The 22,833-nt window shown below is 38.8% G+C and overlaps 1 protein-coding gene across 9 annotated transcripts in view; it reads left to right on the forward strand.

Annotated features, from left to right (window-relative positions):
- LOC109403214 (protein alan shepard) overlaps nt 1–22,833 on the forward strand; it is a 789,956-nt gene that overhangs the window by 683,169 nt on the left and 83,954 nt on the right. The window lies entirely within an intron of this gene.

Genomic DNA, 22,833 nt, shown 5'->3' on the forward strand with positions numbered 1-22,833 from the left:
AATCTCTGCAACGAAATGACGCAAAAAGCCTGGCTATTATGATTCCTTGCCTAACCTAATGGTGTTTGAGCAAAACTTTAGGTAACTGTGTTATTGTTTTCTTCATTTCTTGCAACAATGTTTTCCATTGTTGGACAGCACCAAATAAGGCAAGGAATCATAATACCAACGCCTCCTGCATAATTTCGTTGCAGAAACGGGAATTTACCTTCTAGCCATAAAAAATCAGCTTAAAATCTAGTATGTACTTCACTGGACGTGCTCTATTGTGAACTGTCGCCCAGAAAAGCTTAGGAAACATTTAGAAGATCGTAGTCGTCACGACTGTCGTCTGTTCTTATACCCGAGGCAGAATCGCTACGCAATTCGTTGGTTGAAACTCAAAAAGCTTGTCGTCTGCAGCTGTGTTTTGTCGGTTCTTGAATCAAACGGTCCGTTTTTCGAAATGGACGTATTTTATATTTATTGTCCGGTGATTCATTTATTGGATTCGTACCACAAATGCAAGGTCCAGCTTATATTGTCATCGGACTCAATTGGAAAGCCTCTGCTGGTTTACTTACAGTGAAATAAAATAATTATAAACTGGAATTAAGAAATCTATCAGATAAAATATATTGTTATGCCTTTTTAAAAGAAAATCAAATATCGATTAGGTATATGCATTTTTTTGTGCCGATTACTCTGTTTTTTTTTTTGTTCGATTGCCACATCCATAAACCCGCTTATTTAAAATGAAGGCCACTTCTACTTCCTTTTTGTCCCAGTGCTCGTTCGTAAAATTTGTGGTGTACATAAGGGTACATCTATTTATTATGTAACGCTTAGTTCGATATTTTTGAACTCGGTGATTGGTTCATTAATATCTGGCGGAATCCATAATGTGCTTTTGCATGATAACTCCAACTTTTTGTATGGGTCGTAACGCTAGGCTGTATTCCCTATTCCCCTGGAGCGTTACGGAATTTATTGAACCCCTATCTCCTAGAGCGTTACGTTATTTGGGGACGGCGCATAATGAAAGTTGAAAACTTAAAATAGTTTTTATGCGCAATGTTGGGAAATTTCGAAATTTATACAGCGGGTTGCACTAGGCTTTCCAAAGATCAAATTAAGTACTAATTTTGAAATCATATCACGATGAGATATTGAGCAGATATTTGGCAACTTTTTGAATATCTCATCAATATCATATTAAAATATGATATCAAAATTTGATCGTTTTAAGATATGATTATGATATTCACGTCTACCCGGGCGACCCACCTCCACTTTTGCTCCAGAATTTCTGTCGCTATCAGCTTTTGATGACATCGACGATGGAGCTCCACGCTGGAGATCCAATTGTGAGGCTACCATACACGAATTATATACCGCAGGCATCTATTGATGAAGACCTGCAGCCGTTGAGTGTTCTCCGCTGATACACACCAGGTTTCACTGGCGTAAAGCAGCACAGATTTCACGTTCGAGATAAAAATTCGGATTTTGATGCGTCGACTGATCTGGTTGTTTTCCCATGCATTTCATAAACTCGCAAAAGCAGCCCTCGCCTTCATGATCCGTACACCTATGTCGATCTTGGTGTTGGCATCGGCCGCCATTTGGTTACCAAGATATAAAGTAGGAGGAAATTTATGGGCCAGAGATTGAACCCAGAAACTTCTGCATACGAACAGTAGCTGTAGCCACTAGACCACCAAGTCCGTTTTCTCATTCAAATTAAAAAATATCGAGTCGAAAATAGCAATTTTTTTCGTGTTTTGGGCTAGAAATGCCCTACACAAAAATACTCTAAATCTCAGAACACCGTGAAACGCTACGCAGATTTATAGCCATAAATTTGCTACCGAGGTTTCCGTATAAAATTGATCATATAAAAGCTAAATAAAAAAGCATAGACCACGTCACATTGCAGTTTGATGCCGTCAACAGCTATGGTTAGCAAAAAAAAACTGATAAAAGCCTACCTGCTGATAATGGCGCCAGGGTAGTGTGGGCGGTTGATTTTCAAACCTACCACCAGTAAAGCACAACACCCGCAACGCGACCTCACCGTAACCCGTATCAACCTAACGGTAGCGGTGATGGCACCATGACTGAGTGTGGTCGATCCGGGCGAAGAAAGGTGAAACAAGATTAGCGAGCGGGAGAAAATATAATTTGAAACTTTATCTTAATTCTAAAATCGTGAAAATCTTGTTTCGTTCCCATCTCAGCAGCGCGCAGAGTCACTACTCACTCACTGCCTGTCCGGGTCGACGTCGTCGTCGTCCTCTTAGCTGCTGTCTTAGTTATTTCGAGCTTTTCCCTTGCAGTTGTTGCAAGCGAACTTTCTCTCGTGGACGGACGTTGATGTACCAGCGTGATCGAGTGACGCGGGGTCGTCGTGGGCCAAAGAAGCTAAAGAGAAGTGGGAGGATTTCAAATTGGGTGCATTTACTTTCGCCTTCTCGTTCCCTACCGAGCGCAGTCGGGGCTCGGTGGCAAACCCTGGCACTTTTCGGGCGCAGCCCGAGGCAGCGAATAAGTTTTAAATGAATTTACGACGGAACGTATTTTTACGAGTGAACCGACCGAAAAAGGTCGAAAGTAAAAATGGCAACCAAACGGGCGGCGCGGCACAAGAAGTTGCGATGCGCGCCCTGCTGTCATGGATTTTCATTCATTTGGAAGGTTGAACACAGCGTGAGTGGTGCGTTTTGCTTTTTGATACGGCAGAATGGTGCGGGAAATGGCATGTTTTGTGGGTTGCGAGATGAAAATGGGACGCGGTTGGAAGGTGGAGGGAGTAAAAGGCGTGAATTGTAATTTGACAAAGCCACCGCGCCCGCAGTGGTTGTCAGAATGGGTGGCATCGGGGCTTTACTTGCTCGAGTGTTTACAAGATAAGAACAATCGCGCTAATGAAATTTGCAGAATTAATGCGGACGTGCTCGGAGACGATCTCTTCTGAAACCGGGCTAGTGTTGGCAATAAAAATCTCAAATGTACGGGGTTTAAATTAATGAGAAAGTTAGCTGTGCAGTTGAGAATTTGATAGTAATTGAATGAAATGGTAACCAAAGGAAGAGGTTGAGGTTATACGGGATCAGAAGAAAGTACGTCAGACGGCGGATTTTCATATAAAGACAAAACATTGATAGGAAATTCTCAGGTGCTTCCTCCAGGAAATCCCCGATAAAACTTCCGTGAGTTCCCCGGGAATGCCTCCAGAAGTGCTCAGATAATTACTTCAGGAGTTCGCCGGAAGTATATCCAGGAGTTCCCCGTGAATTCTTGTAAGAGTTCCCCGGCAATTCCTGCAGAAATTCTTTCGGAATTCCCCAATGAGTTTCCAAGAAATTCCTCCAAGAGTTTCCCAGGAATTCATCTAAAATTACCTCTGAAATTCCCGTTTAACTCTTCCAGAATTCCTGCAGGACTTCTCCGGAGGGATTCCTGGAAGAATCTCCCGGGGGAATCCCCAAAGGAATTTCTGGAGCGATCACCAGAGGATCTTCTGGAGCAAATCTCCAGAAATTCCTTCTGAGATTTCTACAATAATTTCTCTGGAGATTCCTCCAAAAAATATTTCGGAGCTTCCTCCAGGAATTTCTCCGGAGATTCCTCCAGGAATCCCTCCGTAGATTCCTCCAACAATTCCTCCGGAGATTCCTTCAGAGATTCCTTCTGAGATTTCTCCAGGAATTCGTCCGGATATTCCTCCGGGAATTCCTCCGGAGATTCTTCCGGGAATTCCTCCGATGATTCCTCCGGGAATTCCTCCAGAGATTCCTCCGGAGATTCCGCCGGGAATTTCCCCGGACATTTCTCCGGGAATTTCTCCAGAGATTCCTCCGAGAATGCCTTCGGAGATTCCTCCGGGAGTTATTCCGGAGATTCCTCCGGGAATTCTTCCGGAGATTCCTCCAAGAATTCCTCCAAAGATTCCTGCAGTAATTTCTTCGGAGATTCCTCCAGGGATTTCTTCGAAGATTCCTTTAGGAATTTCTTCGGAGATTCCTCCAGGAATTACTTCGGAGATTCCTTTAGGAATTCCTCCGGTGGTTCCTCCGGAAATTGATCCAGGAATTCCCCCAAAGATTCCTGCAGTAATCTCTTCGGGGATTCCTTCAGGAATTCCTTCGTAGATTCCTTTTGGAGTTGCTCCGGAGATTCCTCCGAGGAATCCTCGGAGGAATTTCTGGAGGAACTCGGAGGTACTTTGGGTAGAATCCCCGAAGGAAATCCTGGAAGAATTCTCAGAAGAATTCCTGGAGGAATCCTCGGAGGATTTTTAGAAGGAATCCTCGGAGGAATTCCTGGAGGAATCTCCGGAGAAATTCCTGGAGGAATCTCGGGAGGAATTCTGGGAGGAATTTCTGAAAGATTCTCGGAAAAAACCTCCGGAGGAATTTCTGAGGGAATCTCCGAAGAAACCTCCGGAGGAACTCGTGGAAGAATATCCGGAGGAATTGATGGAGGTATTTTTGGAGGCATTTCTGGAGGAATCTCCGGACGGTTTTGCCTGAGGAATTTCCGACAAATTTCTCCAATAATTTAATTATTGGAATTTCTGGAGAAATCTCAGGATGAATTATTGGAGAAATCTCCCTGATGCCACTCCTGCTGTAATATGGAAACCCTGGAGAAAAACCAACAGAAACTATAAGAGGAACCCATAAAGTTACTCCTACAGGAGACTGAGAAGGAGGAATCCCAGAAGAAGTTGCTGGAGGAAAGATTTCCCAGAGAAATCTGATAAACAATTCCTGGAGAAATCCCAAAAGGAATTCTTTAAGGATTCATATAAGAAATGCCCAGAGAAAACCTAGAGGAATCCCAAATAGTTCTATTTGAGAAAAAAAAACTCCTGTAGATATCCTGCGGGAATCCCTGACTAAATATCTGAGGGAACCCCGGAAAAATACTGAAGAATTCCCGGTTGAAATTATTGCAGGATGATTAAAAAAAACTCCTGGTACAACTCTGGAGAAAACCCTGAAGGAACTCCTAGAAGATCCCATGCTATTAAATCCTGAAACCCTTCATGGAGGGTTTTTTTTTTTGTAAAAATTCCAATGAAAATCTCAGAAACATTTTATGAGAGTCCCCGGCGAACTCCTGGTGGATGTTCCGGTGGAATATCTGGAAATCCCGAGAAAATCCCAGTATTTCTTCAAGAACTCCATGAAGTAACCGCCAGATTCCCGGCAGAATTCCTCCCACCATAGTCCGAACCCCTAAATTGCAGAATTTATAATTAGTATCTATCGATAGTTCTCACTGTAATACCATTCAAAGTTGCCCCAGAATCCCAGCGGAATGTCTCTCATCATTATGTTCCTTGGAAAGCTTCACAACTCCGTTGGAATCTCACTATCTGGATATCCCCTAGATGCCCACCGAAAAGTTATAAATTGAATCGTTTTCCCCACATGCGTGCGAAAAAGTACATTTCAATTTCAATAAAACGAACGAAATTTCCAAGTCCAAATCGTTAACAACCTGGTGCCCTTTTCTTCACATCCTTCTTACAGCATCGTTTCGTTAAAATGCTGTCAGTTAAACAAATGTCAAAATTACTTACTGAAAAAGGTAAAATTTTACTTGAGCGCTCTACTTGGCAACAGAAAACTTAGCTTTATGACGGGACATCCGTAAACGGTTCCGGAACACTACAGATAGTTTTAAATGTGTTCTGAGCCTATGTTCATCAGGTTACCTAAAAGCCGCGATTTGATGTATCGCATGTATGGGAATGGTTCACATTTACATTTGAGTGCTTCTGGTGGGACAGCCGGAACTAGTAACACTAGCGGTTGTAACTTATGTGGACTATGTCTATTTTCTTATTATTCGTGCATCAGATTACTGACAAAAAAGTGATTTGATGTACCGCAAGCATTAGTTTAGTTCATTTTTACATTTGACCAGTTTCGGTGGGACACCCGGAACCGGTTGTGGAACACTATCGGTAGTATCTAACGTAACCTAAGGCTATTTTTTTCTTCAAACCATTCATCAGGTTATCGAAAAAGTCGCGATTTGATGTGTCACATGCATTGGTTTGGTTCCTTTCTACATTTGGCAACTTCCGGAGGGACACCCGGAACCGATTCCTGTGCACTACTAGTTTTCTCGAATTTGATCTGAGATTTTTTTTTCTTGTCAACCGTTCATCGTGAGACTTTCGGCGAGACACCCGGAACCGGTTCCGGAAAACTACCGGTTGTCCCAAATATGGTCTGAAACTTGACTTTTATTTGCGGCTATTCCTGTCATACAATTTAATAGACGTCACTAATTTATTTTACCCAACGTTTCGGTCTGAAACTATTTATAATCAACCGTTATCAGGTTATCTAACGAGCCACGATTTGATATGCCGCATGCATAGCTTTGATTCACTCTTATTTTTGGAGACTTTCAGCGGGACACCTGTAGCCGATTACGGAACACAACCGGTGGTCCCTAATGTGGCCAGATCCTATTTTCTTGCTAACCGTTCATAAGGTTATCGAAAAGGTTACGATTTGATGTATTGCATGCATGGCTTTGGGTCAATTTTATATTCAGCCACTTCCGGTGGGACACAAGGAATCGATTCCGGAACACTACTGATTCAGATATGGTCTGAGACTATTTTCCTGCTTACCGTTCATCAGATAATAGAAAATGCCGAAAATACCGAAATCTTCTAAATTCAGTATTTTCATTTCCATAATAAATTCCTCAAACGCAAAACTTGATAAATTTTACAATTGAAACACCCGAAGAAAATTCCATTTGCTTCAAACGGCTCGTCTGCTACCGGGAATGGCGAACATTTCCCGTAGCCGAAACGGAATTTTGCGCCCGGAATCCCGCGCATCTGCATGCAAATCAAAGCATGCAAAGAATTTCAAAGATCTCTCTATCTTATCTAACGGCATCCAGCCAGCACCGTAAACGGCGGTTCACTATCTCTAAAGCTGCGAAAAGCTAGTCCTTAGGCGGCTAGGTAGGCAAATACATGCTTCCTAAGAGACTCGTCCATGCCAACCGCGACTTGCAAATTGTTCAAAGTACTGCCACTACAACTGCAGTGAAATAACGCAAATAGTTCCTGAACGGGGTACCTGTTCTGCACAAAGCGTTTTCTTCGAGGCGCTTCTCTCCTGCTCATTGCTAACAACAACGTGGGTGTGGGGGAGAATCCTGCCATCAAAGCATTCCTTACAGGAGGTGGAAAAAACGGAATAAAAACTTTTGAGGAGAGATCTTGTACCGCTAGCTGGGCCATCAACAACAACAGCAGTGACAAGCGGGGATTTTCTAAATCAAATTTTGCTCATGTATGAGCTTCCATGTTATTTATTTTGCACCAATTTGATTTTTGTTTGTATTTTCAAAAATTATAACTCGAAAGCGGTTTGTTGGATTGAAATGAATGTCTTCGAAGATATTTGAGGATGTTTCAAGGACTTTTGGAAAAAAAAAAATTGAGAGTAATATTCATCATGGATCTATGTTAGATGTAATTTAATTTTAATTTTCATAAAGCTTACCCTTCGATTTTTCCATTGTTTCTCTGTAGAAAGTTGGCATTTGGCCGCAAAATTTACCAGTAGTCCCGGATGGTCAAATTCTTCAAACTATTTTTCTCGATTTTTCACTTTTGATTGATTCCCACAATAAGCAAAAGGATTTTTTTTTATATTTTTACATCAAAAATAGAATTAACATACAATTTCCAATGATACTTTTTTCATTTTTTTTTTCTTACATCCAATCGTAATTCAAAATTGTTTGAGACCTGGTAAAATTTTATTCGAGATTTGTTTTGCTGATATACTGTTTAAGAAAAAATGATCAATTCTTTTTCACATACACACAATTCTTTTTTTTTTTTTGTTGCACGGGTCGGTTTTTTTGCTATAACTCTGTCAATTTTGAACCAATTGACACTTATACACTGATAGTACTAATCGTGCCTATATGTGGAAAAAAAATCATTAGAATCGAATAATAGTTGTCTGAGTTTTAGCAAAAATCCGACCCGTGCAAAAAAAGAATCGGGTGTATGTCAGTTTTCAGACCGTCTCGAAAAGCACTTCACAAGGCCCTTTTTATTTTTATTTTTTCATTTTTGTTTTGTTGTTTACGAAAAGTTCGGTGTAGGAAATTAGTCATGTATACTTTTTCATTGGAAATTGTATATATTTCCCTTTGCTTGTCTTAGAAAGCGTTAAAAAAATAAAAATTTAAGAAAAAATAGTTAGAATCATTTGATCATTGACTAATTTCAAGACCTTCGGTAGATTTGAAGAAAAACACTGAAAATCGTGTGTCCAATTGGGTACTGATTTAACCATGCTGGGCTACTTGACAAAATGAGAGCTAGAAATCATGGTTTTACAGAAAAAAAATTAAAAAACTGAAATTATGCTATATAAGAAGAACCACGATGAATATTATGCTCAGTGTATTTTTTTCAACAGCTTTTCACATATTCTGATATATCGTGCAAGACGTTGTTTCAATCCTACAAACTGTTTCGAGTCACATTTTTTTATCGTCTCCTTCGAAAGTTAGCCACCCCTCATTAGTCTATGGATTTTTCTTTTTTTTTATTTTGTTTCAAATCTTTAGGCTGAGACTTTAGGGATATAGTGAACGATAGAGTAAGTATTTCATTAAGACAGAATAGTGTCAGATGGAATTGAAGAATGCAAATACAAATACAAATACAAATATATTTCAAGAACTTTTTGAAATATTAGCCAACTATTTTCCAAAGTTTTATTCAAATCCATGATCTCTGAAGCATGTACGTACAACGATTCCTAGTTAGGTTTTGAATATGACACACACTCATGAAATTAAATACAGCACAGAGTGCACAAAGTTTAATGATCACAATTTATGCGCTGCAGTCTCCTGCAGCTAAGCTCACTATTCCTCCATAACGCTCAATGCCGTCAAATTGAGCAAAAATATTCATGGGACGAATAAATTCCATCTAAAAATTGAGCTCGCTAAGCCCTTAAGAATGCACTTTGTTTCGCTCGCATTAATTTCGAGTCTCTAAAATTCGAAAAACTTTCCTCGGATTCGAATCACTACTGCAGCCGATGCCACTGCTGCTGCTGCTTCCGGACTCCACCGTCTCTGTATCCATATTCCTATTAAGCCATCGTTAAATCCTTCTGCTAAAACTACCACGAGTAACTCTCCGGGTAAATCCTGAGCAGCGGCAGCAAATGGGATGTGGAAAATCCCATCATCAGTATGCGCAGTGTGCAGGGGAGCTTTTGTGTGCAAGCGAGGAAAATGCTGAAATATTTATCTGCTCACCTCGTTTGCCCGCTACTGCCGGTCCTCAGCACCGACGACTACTTGTAGGAGTAGGAGGGCCTCTCAACGAAAACGGGATATCATACTTCGACTTCCATAGACGGGGCGGGAAAACTTGAACTATAGCAGTGCTGAGCCGCTCGCTGCTGCTGGGCAAAAGGAAAATATGGTCCCATCCTAAGCAAGCATTGTGCACAGTGGGGGACAATGCATTAGTCAGTTTTTGGTGTGTTTCTCGAAAATTATTTTCATGGGTTTAAACGTCATAACGGATCAATCAAACTTAACCCGACGAGTTTTTTTTTTGTTTTATAATTGTTCATTTAAATATGATTCGAGGGAGTTTTCAACACAGTTGTAATTAGAATGAAAAGATAAAAAAGTTCGTTGAAGTTCCATTTACTTTTTCTGCAAGTTAAAATTAAATAAATGCAATCATTTATTTCTTTATTAAAATTTGGAAAATTCCATCATTGATTGATCTTGAACAATCAAAGATGGAATTTTCTAAATTTTCAAATGATAAATGATTTTTAAATTTTCAACGTTTTTTTTTCAATTCAAAGATAATTCTAATCAATTTTATATAAAAAGTTTATTGTGATAAAATGCACTCCTCTGTGAGTAAAAATTTAGAGAAGAACACAATGCACATGCACACATTCTAACTCTACAACTTTTAGAATTAATCAAAAAATAAATCACAAAATTAAAAAAAAAAATAACAATATTATTTTGTGTTTGGCCTTTTTTATTATACCTTATTGTAATCAAATAGTTTTACATAATTTATTTAGATAAATTGAATGCCTTTATAAACTGAGAAACATTGGTTTTTCAAAAAACAAACCTTTTTCAAAAAATTTCTTTACTGTAGCTTTATGTTTTTTTAGATTTTTGATAATTTTATTTTTTTTATATTTCTATAAAATATTCTAAACTTCCTGAGGTTTTAAAACATAAAAAGTTTTTCTGAAAGTCGCCTCAGCCAAGTTATATAATATTTATTAAAAAAAATAAATCTTTAAAAACTTCAACAAAAGTTTTCTTTTTTTTTATTCATTTCTAACATTTTATGAACGAACAGTTTTCGAAATTTCAATTTTTTTGAGGTGCTACGGTCACCCTTACCGTATTCGGTCGGCCGAGGACCGACCCGTCGAGAGTCCGACTGCACACTAATTGCCATACCAATAAGTGATTGGAAGGCAGTGCCCGAAGCTCTCGACAATTAAAAATAACTTCCTCTCCCGCTTTGACATACATGTGCACAACAGACAATGTGTTAGATGTTCATCTAATCCCATCCGAAGGGGGTTTGGATTGTGAAAAGAAGATAACCATGTGCGATTGTGGAATCGAGTTCAGTTCTAGGCCTGCTGGCGACGGAGATAGTCGAGTGACTCCGTAGCTTGAAGGAATAGAAGCGCCCGTCTAGCGAATTGGGAGTCGTGAGTTCGAGTCTCACCGGAGTACGTGGATTTCTTTTCATAATTTCAAATCTCAATTTGTTCATCGAGCACATGTTCTGTTGTGCACATGGATGTCAAAGCATTTTCAACAGTGTAATTTCCCACATGGCTTGGTCAGCCAAAGCAAAATCAAGAAATTGACATTTGTAAGGTGCTACGGTCACCCTTACCGTATTCGGTCGGCCGAGGACCGACCCGTCGAGAGTCCGACTGCACACTAATTGCCATACCAATAAGTGATTGGAAGGCAGTGCCCGAAGCTCTCGACAATTAAAAATAACTTCCTCTCCCGCTTTGACATACATGTGCACAACAGACAATGTGTTAGATGTTCATCTAATCCCATCCGAAGGGGGTTTGGATTGTGAAAAGAAGATAACCATGTGCGATTGTGGAATCGAGTTCAGTTCTAGGCCTGCTGGCGACGGAGATAGTCGAGTGACTCCGTAGCTTGAAGGAATAGAAGCGCCCGTCTAGCGAATTGGGAGTCGTGAGTTCGAGTCTCACCGGAGTACGTGGATTTCTTTTCATAATTTCAAATCTCAATTTGTTCATCGAGCACATGTTCTGTTGTGCACATGGATGTCAAAGCATTTTCAACAGTGTAATTTCCCACATGGCTTGGTCAGCCAAAGCAAAATCAAGAAATTGACATTAGAAAGTTGCCGATAAATTGACCATTACTGCATGTATTAGAGCAGTCAGGGCATGTGCATGACAAGTGCCTGTTCCGATGCCAAATGGCACCATTCGCGGATCATCTCAGCCGTCGCTTCCGCCCACCGAGTCGTAGTTTCTTCGCCAGTCAAAACCTCTCTTCCCAACACAGGATAAATAGGCTTTTGGAAACTCCTTGGAAGACGTCCTCGGCTCGGCTCGGCTCGGCTCGGCTCGTCTCGTAGGAGGTGGACCAACATAAAAGCCATTGCATTGCATTGTTAGTTGGCAGAAGAATGGGAAATGAAAGGTGGCCCCCGACCCCCAGCCCCACTCGACCGGAGAAGAATGGGCGCGAACAAACGGATGGAACAATGATGGAAAATTTATTCAGCAAATGCTTTTCCGCCTTTTTCGGTGTGTGTGCGTGGAATCGGAAAATGTTTGAGTGGGGAGCGGGGTGGGGTGTAAGTTTTCATTAAATTCTTCTAGTACCATGATCTTCCCATGTGAGGTTCTGCTTAAGGATCGCCACCGTCGTCGCCTTCGGAAGCGTGCCAGAGCAAACTGAATGGTCTTTCTCAGATATTCGTTAGGAAACGATATAGGTGATTCGTAGATATTTAAAGAATGAAGTTATTAATGCAACGGTCTATCAATAATGAATTTGTCTTGATTAATTTCATGTTTACAAAGTTTCAGTCTATCACTCTTCTCCTTGAGCAGGAACGTATGGCATCAAATATGAAATAGTGATTAGAAAAAAAGAAAATGTGATACTCCTAGAAAATCACTACAGAAATCTTCAGAAAAAAACGGAAATTATTTCTAATAAATCTTTTTTTTTTAAACTAAAAAAATCAGGAGATTAAAAAATGCGGCAATATTTTTTTTTCATTTCCTGAGTGTCTTCAGAATCTGTCAGAAAATTTTTAAAGGGCACTCAAAAAAATACAACTCGATCTGTAAAAGTTTTACCAAAAACACGAATTTTCACAAAAAAAAAAATTAGCAAAATTTCAATCGTTTTCATGTATAATTTTGGCCATTTGAAGAAAAAAATATTCTAAATGGCAATTTAAAAGCATAAAATCTATTTGTTTAGAAAGTTCAGAAATAAAAATTCTGTTAAAATTATGTAGAAAACACAGAGAAAATTCTTTGTAAGGAAAAATCGTCCACTATAATCCACAGCTTGATGATGCTGAGTATCTAAATTTTGAATCGGTGAAACAATTTCCTCAACTTTTGTTTTTCTATGAAAAAAATGGAAATTGATATTGGATAAATGTATGACTCGTGCTGAAAAAATCGACTTTTTGCAACTAGTTACATAAATAAGTATTTTTCAATATTCTAAGCAGGCATAAAGATACATTTTTTGATAAAATTTCCTACTGGAATTTCTGGAGAAATTTTTAAGAAACCGGAAGTTCTGAGGGAATTCCCGGAAGAATTCCTGGAAGATTTTCAGGAGATTTTCCCGGATAAATTCTTGAATAAATTTCCGAAGCAATTCCCGGAGACATTCCCGGAAATATTCCTGGAGGAACTCCAAGAAAAAATCTCGGAGAAATCCAGCCTGGAGAAAATCTTGAAGGAATTCATAAGGAAAACCCCGGAGCAATTCATTTCCCGGGGGAACTCATGGAGGTATTGATGGGAAAATTCTCTGAGGAAATCCGGAGCAAAACCTGGAGAACTCTTAGAGAAATTCCCAGAAGAATTCCTGGGGAAATTACCGAAGCAATTCCAGAAGGACACTCCGCAGGCGTTCCTGATGTGGGTCCTAGAGGCAATCCTGGAAAATTTTCCGGAAGAATTCCCGGAGACATTTCCAGAGTAATTCCTAGAGAAATTGCCGGAGAAATTTCTGGAAAAATTCCCGGAAAAGTTCCTGCAGAAATTTCCGGAGACATTCCCGGAAGAATAAACGGAGCAATATTGTGGGGTGACAAAATTTGTCTGCAGGGGGTCAAATACGGTGTAGCGAATAACCTAGCGAATAAATCACGAATCAAAGACTTAATTATCAGACAGTTTTTAGCTTGCTGAACAACTTTGTTGAAGACGGCATCATTCTATCTTATCAGGTTTCTGAGATATAATGGTTAAAAAATTTTTGACACTGGCGCCGCCTAGTGGCCGAATCGCGAACCAAAGTCGCTGTTGCTGGTTAGTTCTTAACCTGCTGAACAAATTCGCCGAAGACACTATACTTCTATCTCATCGGAATCTTGAGATATATGTTGTGCAGAGTATGTGGCCAATTTTGGTACCCCAAAACAATCCGGAATAACTCCGGAACCATGAGGACCAGGCACCCACGTCCTTGGCATCATAAACTAGAAGAGTTTTTCGGGAAGTTGTGAAAATTTCATCAAAATCCATCGAAAAACAAAAAAAGTTATGATTATTTTTGTGCTTTTCCGAAATTGGAAAATGTACGTTGGCTGGATGAAGGTTAAGTTTCCATACTTTTTTATTAGCAATAAATATTCTTTATATTTTAAAAATCTCTCAAAGTATTTCTTAACCGCTGGAATAGAATTTATTCCAAAATTTATTAATTAGTTTACAAACGTTCAAACAATTAATTGAAATACTTCTTAAGGCAGCGTTTCTCACGGCCTGATTTTTGATGGGTCGCGAAGGCTTGGACGATATTGTAATAAATGCCTTTAAGGCGCTGTCCATAAACTACGTAGACTCGTTTTTGGCCATCTCAGACCCCCCTCCCCACTCGTAGGCTTTTGTTCATACAAAATTTTTGAAATTTGTATGGAGCGTAAACTTTGGCCAAAATCAGAAAATCATCAAAATTCGACAAAAAAAATACCAAATGTTGACAAGAAACAAGTGAACGTTTGCTTTTCTCCACCGAATTATTTGTTATTTTTTACAAAACTTCAGTAAAACTCTGAATTTCGATAATCTGAACTTTTTTAGGAATCAGAACAGCTGAAAAGTAATTTAGTTAACCTTCTAATACAAAAATTTTTGATTTTGTTCTACATATCATTTTTTGTCGTCTAAAACAATCAATTGAAACATGTTCTGGAAGATGGTTCTTTTTAATTTTCGATTTTGTGAATTTAGGTTTTTGATTTTTGGATTACAATTTTTGAACATTCCTACACTTTTATATTTTTCCTGGAAGCCTATTTAATATACCGATGTTTTAAGACGAAAACATTTTGAGGTTTTATAATTATTGTTTAAGTATTTTTATGTTTTTTTTCATGGAAAATTTTATTTTCCGTTTAATTTTTAGGAAAATCGTTTTAGTGTGTATTCAACTCCCTTAACCGTTATGTGTCCGACATTTTTTTTTGTTTTTTTTTTTTCTACACCGTGCTTTTTAAATGGGCGCTGGGTACCCGGGTACCCTGTCGGCCACATAAGGGTTAAACTGTTTTACTATAAAAGAATGATTGAGGAGAAATTTAAAAAAACGTTAATTATACGCTTTAAAGACACCAAAAATCAACTTGAGATATACGGAATAGTATAAATATCAACTAAAAATATAAAAGTTCTGATTGCCTAGGCAAGAAAAGATACAAAAACGCTCAAACTAAACTCCATCTAAAGGCGGGTTGAGTATTAGGGAGTTAGTATACCAATAAAAAAAAGTAAAACAAGTATTTCTGAAGAATCCGATTTTAAATTTGAAGAAGACTGACTTGATCATCTAACAGTATTATGATTCTCACCGTACCTACTTGATGTTCACCCACTCACCGTAGATATAGAGGCGATAATCGATTGATAGATTTTAATTTTTGCACAATAAAACACGATACTAAATGCTTGTTTTTATTTCCTTCCATTTGGAAGATTTTTTCTGGAGATCTTTTTTAAGTTGTCAAAAACTTTGTTTAAATTCTTTATTTTTTTATTTTTAAAATGTGTGATAGAATACCAAAAATCTTTGATGCCAACTTGCCAACTTATCTCAAATTCTAAATTAAGAAAAGAGGTTACTGAAACTGATCACTTGGGCACTCTATTCTGACTCTTCCAAAATACGGAAAGAGCATTATAAATTTAAAACTAAACTTTTAAATTTGTTATATTAAGTGATACGTACAATAACTATGAAAGCGATGAATGTATTTAGTCAAAAGATTGGCCCAAAATTTCGAAAATAACATAAATGAAAAAAAAACGTTACAGTGGGTCGCCAAATTCTATAACAATCAGAAGTGGGTCGCAAGCTGAAAAAGTTTGAGAACCCCTGTCGTAAGGTATTCCTTAAACAAATTTTTGAAGAAAAAAAAATTAGAAAAATATTTTACGCTAGCTGTCCCGGGAAACGCTTGTCTACTGCGTTTTTGACATGCAGTTCTGTAGAGAAAAGCACCATAAATTAAAAAATCTATTTTTCCCATTTTTCTTACTTTCACATTCGGATTTTCGGAATTCCGGAATTATGGAAATTTTAGTGATCTTGACCAATAGTCAAGTAGTCACACATAAAATTGCACCGATTTCAACAATCTATATCACAATTGAGACCAGAAATTCCAAATATCAACCTAAATTCAAGACATATAGCGGCTTAAAATGACTCTTTTTAAGGTTTTCCCAAAGTATTCGCCAAAATTTTCTATTATTAGTGGTTTTTATAAAGCTTCCAGGAATTCATTCATGATTCTGACCAAATTTTTACCATCCATCTTGTCACAAACCAGGTAGGAGTATTTTCTGAAAGACGGTAAAGTTTAATTGTTTCTTTTTACCAGCAAAATAAAAAAAAAATGACTTTAAAAACTTCGCATGGTATTTCATCTTTTCACACCCGCAATCCCTTGAGCCTTGACGCAATCGGGACTTCCAGGAAAAAAACCTCCTCCCCTCACTAAGGACCTCCGCGCAAAAACTAATCGAAACTTTTGCACGGACTCCACATTATTCCGAGGAACGCATTGAATAATAATGATCGTGCGTTTCGTGCCGTGTGAGCTTCCCACATTCATGCTAGTCATTCTCCGACAACCCCAGAGCAGAAGTTCAAAAGGTGCCAGAGCCATCCATAGTCGTCGTCGTCTTCGTCGTCCGTCCGTCGGCATGATTAATTTGAAAATTTTAATAAAACATTTTATTTGCATTTCTTCCCTTTGGCTGCTGGCTCTTCTTGCATTGCGAAACAAACGAAGAACTTTTGCTTCTTTCGTATTCATCCGGCTAGTGGAAGGCGAAGGAAAAGTAGGAGCAGCAGCAGTTCCCAAAGGGGGTGAAGACCGTGTCGAATGATGAAAGGCTAAAGCAAATAGAAAGCGGCAACAGTAGAAGCTCACTCTCGTCCGCAATAAAGCAACGGCGACGACGCCTGAAGCCTCCTAAGGATATGCGCATAAATATGAGAAAGAGAAACCCGAAACGAACGGACACGGTATCGGAAAACGGGTTCCCAGAGGTGACGGCAAGACTTATGAGGCGGGAAAACTATGCTCGTAGGGGATATTTTTCTTTTCGACCGAGCGTGATGTGTAGTTTGAGGCTGTTCAGAATGTGGTATGGTAGACGGTTGCAAAAGTTTTTCAAACGAAATTGGGTGTAGTTCGTTTGGGATGAGGACAATTTCAAAGGTCTTAATTCTCAATAGTTTTAACACTAAACTAGACAACTTCATTTAATAAATTGAGGAACATTAAATAAAACACCCCGAAGAGAGAAGTTTTATCACAATGGGATTTATTCCCCAATTAAATAAAAAATCGAAAGCTTCGAGCCACTTTCAAAAGTTTTACGATACCTTCAATCAGCATCAATTCTATCCCCTTGAACACGAACAGCAGCAGCGAGCGTCCGAAACTTTGCCCGGGGCAAACTTTTCCAATGAAAAAATTCCGTCTTCGGAAGTGGCGGCGATGCAATCGACACTTCTTTTGCAGACAACTCCTCCCGCCGCTTTTGAATGGCCGCAATTTTTTCCTGTTTTGTGACTAACACTCGAAAATCCTTCTATATGATCGTTTCCGAGCAAGACTTTCGAAATGTGAGTACCATCATCATACACCCAGAACGAAGTTTGTTTTAAAGTTTTGCTTTCCTTCGTAGCACACATACGATGCGCCAGGATCGTCTTCGTCACATGCTGCCGTCTGACGTAGGTCCACACCTTCCCGCACACTAATAGATGGGGATGGAAGAAAGGAACAACTTTCGCATCGACATCCGGGAAAAGAAGCACAATAATGAGATTTCGAAAATTGAGAATGATTCGTTTTCCTCTGGTTTCCTACAACGCTATGACGCGACGTTCCCGTATGTTGTATACGAAGACTACGTTTAAAAGCTCCTACGGGAGAGCCATACATCCTCTAATCTGGACCCAATTGTGCCGTTGGGCATCCTTTTGATGCGGGAGACGACGGGCATGTATGAGCATTAGCCTGGTACACGGTTTATATGGGAAAATATAAAAAATGGAAAAACTCCAACTCCTGTATACTTTTTGAGCTCAATTTTGGTCCCATATCAACTGTGCAAAATTTCAGATCGATCGAAGAAACTATATTTTAGCGCCAGCCATTCTTAGTTTTTCATACGATTTACTATGGGGAAAATTTACTTCTCCAAAGAAAAATCGCTTGAGGTCAACCATTGATCCCTAAAAATAAGTCGTTGAATGATTTCTGTAGATAACTTCAGGAGAAATCAGACCACCGAAGACCGCAAAGCGATGCGACATTCGTGGAAAAAGTTATTAAGTTATTAACCTCACCCGATCGATAAAATGACGAGATTTTATTATTTATTGTTATTCCTTACGTGTTAAACAGCGTGGGCATGTCATTCGGTTTTCAGTCAATAACTTTTTCCACATACCTTCGATCGCTTTGCGGTCTTCAGAGGGTTTGTTCCTCGTAAAATTTCCAACAGAAATCATTCATCGATATATTTTTAGGGGTTAAGGGGCAACCTGTGGTGATTTTTCTTTAAAAAAGTGATTTTCCCCATAGTAAATCGTATGAAAATTTAAAACGGCTGGCGCTAAAATATAGTTTCTCCGATCGAGCTGAAATTTTGCACAGTTGATATGGGGCCAAAATGGAACTCAAAAAGTGTACAGGAGTAATAGTTATTTATGTAACCAGTTACAAAAAGTTGATTTTTTCAGCACGAGTCGTACATTTATCCAACGAGGCTTGCCGAGTTGGATAAATACGAAGAGTGCTGAAAAAATCGAGTTTTGCAACGAGTTCCATACAAAATTTTATGCAATGATTTTTTCATTATACAACTCATTTGAGTTGGATAATGTTCATAATGCAACTCAAATGAGTTGCATAATAAACATATTGCAACTTTTTTTCATTATGCAACTTATTTCAGTTGCATAATAAACCAGTGCGGAAAAGTTAGCCATTATGATACTCAAATGAGTTCTATTAAATTGAAATTATGATTCTGAATTGCATAAAATGTATTTTGGTGTCCCACACTAATGAGCATAGGCAGCCAAAGAGCCACTTTTCAAGGGTGGGGAAGTCTAATGTTGAGCAAGTATAATTCTGCAGCGTGTTGAGAAGTTGGCATCTAAGTCGAAAGAGAGATGGAATTGTGAAAATAGGAGTGTGCATGGAGTCAGTTTGGCTTTCTACTTTTCTACTCCGCTGAATCGTTACCTGTTCTGTGGCTTAGTTAGTTGGAGTGCCGTTCTAGCGAATACGGAGTCCTGGGTTCGAATTCCACCAGAACGCGATTTTTTTCACAATTTCATCTCTCAGTTTTTCAATTAATCAACATTCTGTGTCTTCTAATTTTCCAGTACATTTAGACGTACCAGCAAATTGAAACATGCCTGTAAAGGACAACATAGACCTGTGTTAAAATATTCTAAATTACATAAAGAACCAACAGACGGAACTATGGAGTACCTTACCAATCTACATGAATTCATTACTCGAATAGTAAGTTTATTACCTAAATGTAGTATGTTGAATATTTGTGTAAATAAATGTATAAATGTAAATGGATTTCCAGGTTGCAAAGGAGTTTATGGAGAGTAAGTGACTAGGAGATTTCAAGGTGCCTCAGAGGGATTTCAGAAAAGCTCGTGGTGTTCTCAGGGAAATTCTAGAGGAGTTTCTAGGCGTTTTATTAGGTTTCGAAAGGTTTCAGCATGCTCCGGAAGATTGTTTTTTTGTTTCTTTTTATTCATGAATTTTAACTTAGGCTAATTCTTTACACAGCTCCGGGAGAGTTAACGACGTTTTAGCAGAGTTGACATTGAGAGATTTCAGATGGAGATGTATGGATTCTAGATTTTTTTTAATTTCAGGGAGTTTTAGAGGGGTATCAAGGTGTTGTAGGAGGTTTCATGTGGTTTCATGGGGCTTCAGCGGGCTTATTAGAGTTTAAAAAAAGTTTTCGGGGGTCTCAGAGTGGTTCAGGAGGGTCTTCTAGACGTTTTAAGGGGTTTTAAGAGGTTTCTGGGGGCTACAGCAGAGTTGAAGATACGTTTAAGGTCGTCTGAAGGAAAATTTTAGCGAGGTTTCGAGTCAATTCGAAGTGTTTTAGGGCGTTTCAAGGGCACTTCAGGAGGTTTACGATGAGTTTCTGAGAGAAATTGATAAACATTATATGTAGGAGCCAATTCAGACAACCAGTTATTGTATACGATGTTGCATAAGATGAAAAAGCGGAGGCCTTATCAGTGCATGCCTCCATTTCGGCACATGTAAAATGTACGCATATCGCCTCCACTTTAACATCTTGTAGGGTATTGGTTCCCTTATTAAGCATGTGGCTCCCATTTTCATCCTACGAAAAACAAAGGATTGAAGCGTTGTTTGTTTTTTTTTCTTATTTTTGTATTTTTTGTTAGGAGTGAGCACGCATGAAAACAAAAAGAACGGAATCAATCGGTGCCGTAATCGCTTGTTTTCGAGTAGGATGAATATGGGAGCGTGAGATTACTGATGGAACACATACCCTACAACATTTTATACGATCACTGGTTGACTAAGCATGATTGTATAAACCGTATTCGTAATGCAGTGAGAGGTCACTAGTTTCGCTTTGAGAATTAATTAACCCATGCTCAAGAAATTCCTTTGAGACCCTAAACAATTATTGAAACAACTACTTGACCAAACATACAAACTGTTTGAAAAATATTCCGTAGATCTAAACGAATGACGCTGTAAACATAAGCAACCTAGGATCTTGCCAAGAATCCACGTTGATTGGATATTGATAAAACCAATCTACCAAGGATCTCGTCATAATTGTGAACACATTTTTCGTAATTCTACAGGGAAAATTGATGATGCAGCTTCAGTAAAAATCTTGGACGGAATCCATTGTAATCTGTCAAGTATTACCCAGGATCTAAGAAGAGGAGGAATTTACCACGTAGTTTACTAGGAATTCGCTTGTGATTTTCAAAAAGTTTTTTTTCTCTTATACCATCCGTTTCTGACAGCTTGATGGTCTTTTGTCTACCACTTCTGATCATCTGCAGAAGGTCCTGGGATCAATTTCTGGGTCGCCCCTTTCTTCCTACTTTATTTTTTTATCTACTTTCTCTCTCTTCAGCATATACACCTCATGAATAATCGAATGCCATCGCTACAACCAGCAGAAGCCGCTTCCCCTTTCTTCCAACTTTCATCACAGCACAGTTTGAATTTATCAAAAAACGCCTACGATTTATGCAACCAAGCGAACTACGTCGCTTCACAGTAATCTTCACACAATCTATCGCTTTACGCCTGGCATCCATGCAGCAATGCGGGAACTCTGTGCCAAAACTTTTCCCTCCAGCACTCTGGCATACGCATGACCAAGTGCAGGCGCAGAGGGCTTATTCCTTGTTGGGTATCTAAGTCACTACGACCATAGGGCAACAAACGATTATAATTATCACTTCTCTTCCCTTCCCCACATTGACTTGCAACCTGACGTAGCAGACGTCATTCTCGCCTGAAAATTAAAAGACCACACTGAAGATGCCTGTTTATCCCTAGCAGCTACCTCATTGGTTCCTTGTGTGAGTTTACCTGATCTGGCGATATTGGAGTAGCAACTGCGAGCTGTCTACCTAACAAGAATTTTACTATTGTTGTATAAGAGTTGAATAAGGTGTATAAGGTGAATAAAAACATTCGCCTTAGAATTTGCGAAGATTGTTTCTGAAAATCCAGTAATGGTGTTACTGATGAATGACTACCAAAAACATCTGATCTAATCAAGTAATGATCAATCAACCAGTATAGTTAGTTCAACGCCAAGTGTTCAACAGCTAGTAACGGAATTTATGTTTTCATTTATGTTTATCCGTGCATAATTCCACGGTAGTAGAAAAATATCCACTAAACATCTAGATCCAGCCATTTCGTATAATCCACATTGAATTTAAGTACTTTTAGATTCCATTTTGTAGTGGAAATTAGAATATTTGTCCCGAAATTCTGGAACCCATACGTTTAACGCATCACTCAGTCAGGCAGCCCATCCTATTGTTGACCGATTCTGACTAATTGTCGAATTGAAAGGCTCACTTCGGTAGTCGGAATATTTAGTTATGTGTTGTGATTTGTCAAATTTTCATTTCCAAGCTTCATTTGTGTTTCAAGGGTGTTTCAGGGGAATCCCTTTCAAATTAGGGAATCAAGGGGGTGCAGGGATGTTTCAGAGAAGTTGCAAGTCATGCCAAAGCGTTTCAGGGGGTATCAGAGTAATTTCCGGGAGTTTAAGGTGGTTTTACAGAGCTTCCAAGTAAATTACAAAGGAGCCTCAGAAGAACTTCAAGTCGTTTCAAGACGTTTCAGGAAGTTTATGAGAGAGAGGTATCTGGCTATTTCAGAGGGTTTTTGGGACTTTTAAAGGAGCTTTAAAGAGCTTTCAAAGCGTTTCAGGGTGTTTCTAAGAGGTTTTCATGGATTTCAAAAGTTTTCGGAGCCTTTCAAAAGACTTTCAAGAGAGTTCCGGATATTACATGGCTACTTGAGTGTTATTAACTTTCACCAATTTATGATCGATTGAGGGCGACTTCAAAAAAATCGGATGAAAATTGGCGAATTGCCAACATTTTGAAAATGAGTTGTCAGGGGTCGGATACGTGAAGGTTAAAAAAACTAAAATTGTAACAAAATGTATACTGGTCTTATCAATATAACAACCTGTTTTGTTATAATAAGATCAATATTATAACATAATTTGATATGAATTTCAGCCTCAAGATTACTAGTTTCCATCAAAATTGTGTAACATTATTTTCTAAATGTTGAGGACTTAATACTAAATAATAACACAATGAGTTATCAAACAACATTTTCAACATAATGTGATATAATTGATAAGTCTCCAGTTAGCCTAGTGGTTAAGGCTATGGATCGCCAATCCGGAGACGGCGGGTTCGATTCCC

This window comes from Aedes albopictus, chromosome 2 (assembly GCF_035046485.1).
Source record: "Aedes albopictus strain Foshan chromosome 2, AalbF5, whole genome shotgun sequence".
In the NCBI taxonomy this organism is placed as follows: Eukaryota; Metazoa; Arthropoda; class Insecta; order Diptera; family Culicidae; genus Aedes; species Aedes albopictus.